We start from the raw sequence: 5,496 nt of genomic DNA, 5'->3' as shown, positions 1-5,496 counted from the left end.
TTAAGATAATGGAAATTGGGCCATTGTACTGGATAGGACTACTACACCAAATGGTGTGAGGTATAGTTGGGACTTCATACCGGAGAGATCCCTTAAATGTTGGCAGGTCTAGCACCATCAACATTTTTGGCGCTAGAAGGAGGCCAAATGAAAAGTTGAGCCAGTTGCATCTGGTTTGAACTCTTATCAAAATGGATCATACCCAAATCGTGCTCCCAGGGTGTTTATCCCATTTCTCCCTTAATCAACTATCACTCTCAGATGAGCTTTGCGATCACTTTTCCTTGTTAAAGTTTGATAGTGAGGACAAAAGGTTTGTAACCAAGCACATTTTTTATTTTCTTCATTTCTACAAATCTCATGAAATCGATAGTGAAGAGCTTTTTTGCATACTTTTCTTCCTCACCCTTATAGGTCATGATAATTAGTGGTGTCATACCCTGCCATCTACTTCCATCCATTCCCTTCTTACTCTCCTCAAGGAGTTCCATAAAGCCTTCAATAAGTATAACCACTAAGATGTGTATGAAAGAATCTCTCATTTCAGAATGAAGATTGGTGAATCAGTTGAGGACTTTTCTACTCACTTCCTTCACCTCTGTCACCAAATTCGTGAACAATTTTTCGAATTTGACTTCATGAGCCAAGAGTTGAAACAGTTAGTTCATGTTTCTTGACATGGCAAACCTCCTGATTCCCCTTCTTCCTTGACTCTTGTGGATCATGAGGCCCGTTAGTTTGCAGAGGAGGAGCCCAACACCCGTTTGTGTTAGAGAATTATATATTACATAGAAATGGAACATATAAAATATTTCAGAAATATAAATATTTAAAACGCATAAAACAAGAGAGACACAGAAATACGTGGTTCACATAGTTTTGGCTACATCCACGGGGAAAAAACCAGTCCTTCTTTTTATATTATCCAACAAACTGAAGAGATACAACCTACAACAGATCCGTTGTAATTCCCTCTTCGCTCTCAATCTTCTCTCTCTTCCTCACTCAGAATACAGATATACATAGATGCAATAAAATACCCCCATACATAGCGAGGGGTTGCCTTCTAGGGCAAAAAACCCTAAATTAAACATAACTTCTACTGCCAGATCTCCGCCTAATGAACGACCCAGATTGAATATGAAATTACAAAATTTTACAAGGCAATTTTACATCTATTCTTAGCTTCAGGGTTGCTGCCCCGATCCCCCCCACCAGGGGGGGCCTCCTAAAGGTCACAGCCACCCTCCCTTGGAACCCCCCTACAACAAATATTTTACGGGCAGCGTTGCTGCCCCATTATGAACTAGGGTCCAATGCAGTGATACCTTTGAATACAAAAGATAATCAGGTTCTAGACCCAACAATCTCCCACTTGGAGACTGATTATAGAAACTCCACCGCTGCTTCATTTGCTAGACAATGACTCCAAATTGGACCTGGTTGTTTCTCATCTTCTTCATCATACTTGAAGACCAATTGAAACTAAGTAACTTCTTAGTTTCTCCTTGATTACAACTTTTTTTAACATATCTGCAGGATTCTGTCGAGTGTGTATCTTTTCCAGCTTCAACTATCCATCTTCCAACACTAACCGTATGGAATGGTATTTGAGTTGTATATTTTTAGTCTTGGAATGAAATGCAGAGTTCTTTGCAAGATGTATGGCACTCTGGCTATCACTGTATAACTTTCCCAACTCCTTCTTCTTACCCGATTCATCCAGAAACCTTTATAACCAAATCATTTCTTTACTGGCCTTTGTAGCAGCAACATTCTCTACTTCTACTGTTGAGAGTGCAACAACACTTTACAGTTTTGAGACCCAACTAACAGTTGTTCCACCTACAGTAAACACATACCCTATTGTGCTTCTCGTATTATCTCTATCACCTGCCATATCTTCATCAACATATCCTTGTAGAGAAATGTTTGAACCACCAAAGCATAATGCTTGATTTGTGGTACCTCTCAAATAACTGAGAATCCACTTCACCACCATCCAATGTTCTTTTCCTGGATTGTTCATGTACCTACTTACAACTCCCACTACATGTGCAATATCAGGCCTTGTGTAGACCATTGCATACATTAAGCTTCCAACTGCTGATGCATATGGAACTTTAGACATATGAGTCATTTCTTCCTGAGTCTTGCGACACTCCTCCTTACATAATTTGAAATGGCTAGCCAAAGGTATACTAATTGGTTTTTCGTTCTACATATTAAACCTTTTCAACACCTTTTTTTATGTACTCACTTTGAGACAATGTTAATTTGGGATTCTTCTTGTCTCTAGTTATTCTCATACCAAGGATTTGTTTTGCAGCACCCAAATCCTTCATTGCAAGTGAGTTTTCTAATTTCATTTTGAGCACATTTATTTCCTACATGTTAGAACCTGTAACAAGCATGTCATCTACATACAATAACAATACAATATAGTTGTCATCATTTTTCCTTTTGAGATAAACACAATGATCAGAGTGACATCTAATATAACCTTGTTCAGACATAAACTTTTCAAATTTTAGATACCATTGGCTTGAAGCCTGTTTTAAGCCATACAAGCTCTTATTCAACCTACACACTAGCTTCTCCTTCCCTTTTACCTCATATCCTTGTGGCTGCTGCATATATATATCTTCCTTCAAATCCCCATGGAGAAAGGTTGTCTTTACATCTAACTACTCAAGATGCAAATCTTTAGCTGCTACTAGACTTAAAATACTTCTAATTAAAGTAATTTTAACAACAGGATAAAATATCTCATCAAAGTCTATACCCTTTTTCTGTGCAAACCCTTTCACCACAAGTCTAGCTTTATACCTCTTTCTACCTCCATCTTCTTCCTTCAACTTGTAAACCCATTTATTTTGCAATGCTGTTATACCTGCAGGCAACTTGACTAAGTCCCAAGTTTGGTTATGTGCTAAGGAGTCCATCTCTTATTTCATGGCTTGCTCCCACTTCTTCCTGGTTTCTACCTGCGCTACTTCTTCATAACATTCTAGTTCACCAGAATCAGTCAACAATACATAATATAATGAAGGAGAGTATCATTCAGGGGGTCTACTTATCCTGGTAGATCTTCTAACACCACTTTCAGGTGTTTGAAGTGCTTGTGGCTATTGTGGTTGTTGTTCTGGTTATTGATCATTATGATTTTCAGGCACCATCAATACTCTTGTGATCTCGTCAAGCACTATGTATTCTCTGTTTTCTTTTTCCTGTTTCTTTTCCTGCAATTGATCCTTATACAAAACCTTTTCATTGAATATGACATCTCTGCTCCTAATGATTTTTTGTTTTACATAATCATAAGAGCGATAACCAAAATCATTAACACCATATCCAATAAAGGTACATTTCTTTTATTTTGCCTCAAGCTTTGTTCTATTTTCTTTATTAATGCGGACAAAGGCTTTACAACGAAAAGTCTTTAAAAAAGAGTAGTTTACCTTTTTTCCTATCCATGCCTCCTCTAGAATACCAACATCCAAGGAACTTGAAGGCCCTCTGTTTATTAGATAAACAACAGTATCTACAACATCTACCCAAAGTTGTGAAGGCAATCCTGCATGCAATCTGATGCACCTTGCATGCTCCATGATTGTCTTGTTCATCCTTTCTGACACACCATTTCCTTGTGGTGTTCCTGGAATTGTCTTCTCTCTACAAATTCCATTCTCTGAATAGTACCTATCAAACTATTTGCTGCAATATTCACCTCCATTGTCTGATCTGAGACACTTCAACCTTTTTCCTATCTCATTTTCAACCAAAGATTTCCATTTATTGAAAGTATCAAATACATCAAATTTATTTTGAATACAATAAATCCAAGTTTTTCTGGTTGCATCATCAATAAAAGTAACATAATAACGAGAGCCACCAAGAGATGATACCTGAGCAGGTCCACATACATCTATATGCACAAGCTCAAACTTTTCATTCTTCTTTTCCTTTCCAACTCTAAGGAATCTAAATCTCTTCTGTTTTCCATAAACACAATTCTCACAGAATTTTAAATCAACATGCTTCAAACCTGGCAACAAATTTCTTGAGTGAAGAATATGCATCCCCTTATCACTCATGTGCCCGAGCCTATGATGCCACAATGTTGTATCTTCTCCTATAGAGGTTAAAGCATTAATATAATTAGAAATACCATTGCATAAATATAATATACTGACCTTTCCTCCTTTTGATATTACCAGGGATCCTTTAGTGACCTTCCAGGTTTTATCTGTGAGAGTAGTTACACAACCTTCACCTCCCAATTGCCCTGTTGAAATCAGATTTTTCTTCAGATATGGAACATGCCTTACCTCCTTCAATAGCCACTGATTTCCATTTTGTTGTTTTATGAAACCTATACCCATTCCAATGATTTGATGGGGTTTGTCATCACCCAATCGAACCTGTCCAAAATATCCTTGAACATAATCATAAAAATGTTTCATATCAGGTGGGGCATGGAATGAGGCCCCTGCATCTACCACCCAGGCATCAATAATATTTTCTAATGAAAGAATCAAAGCATCTTGCAACACATCACCTATTACACTCGCTTCATGATTATTTTCTTGCTGCGCGTATCCTTCTTTTCCCTTTTGAGACTTGCAGTCTTTCCTCAGGTGTCCTTTCTTCTCACATTTCTAGCACACTATTATCGGTATGGACTTGTATCTACCTTTTCTTGACTTACTACGATATCCAAGGCTCTTTCCTATTTCCATTTTTTTCCCCTAGTCTCTGCAGTCAAAGGATTACCCGATTTCTCACCGAAGCTTTTCCGTCGCATTTCCTTGCTAAGGATTGCATTAACACCATCATCAAACTTTAAAGTACTAGATCTAGAGACAAAGTTACTAATGGCCATAACTAAACCATTCCAACTTTCTGGCAGTGAGCATAGAAATAACAGAGCCCTAACTTCATCATCAAAAATTACCCCTACAAAACTTAACTGACTAGTAACTGTATTAAACTCATTTAAATGATCAGCAATAGATCCACCTTCTAACATCTTCATATTAAATAAATGCTTCATAAGAAATACCTTATTTTAGGTCGAGGGTTTTTCATATATTTTGGCCAATGTCGACATTGAACCCTCTGTTGTTGTTTCCTTTGAAATATTAAACTCTATCGATGCCGCTAGGCACAGTCGTATTGTTCCAAGTGCTTTTCTGTCGAGAATATCCCATTTTGTGTCTGTCATACTCATCAGCTTCTTTGTCTTTCCACTCAATGGTTGGGACAGATCTCTCTGGTACAAATAATCTTCCATCTGCATCTTCCACAGCTAGTAGTTTTTTCCGTTCAATATATTTACCCTAAACCTACCACCTTTCGCCATTGCTCCCACTCGAACCAGGAACCCTTCTCTCCTGCAAGTTTATCAGCCAAAAAGACCTTCTGCTCTAATACCAGTTGTTAGAGAATTATATATTACAGAGCAATGGAACACATAAAATATTGCAGAAATAT

This window comes from Pinus tabuliformis, chromosome X (assembly GCF_031772625.1).
Source record: "Pinus tabuliformis cultivar Carrire ecotype Pingquan chromosome X, CPIR1, whole genome shotgun sequence".
Lineage (NCBI taxonomy): Eukaryota > Viridiplantae > Streptophyta > Pinopsida > Pinales > Pinaceae > Pinus > Pinus tabuliformis.
This window is presented reverse-complemented; position numbering follows the sequence as displayed.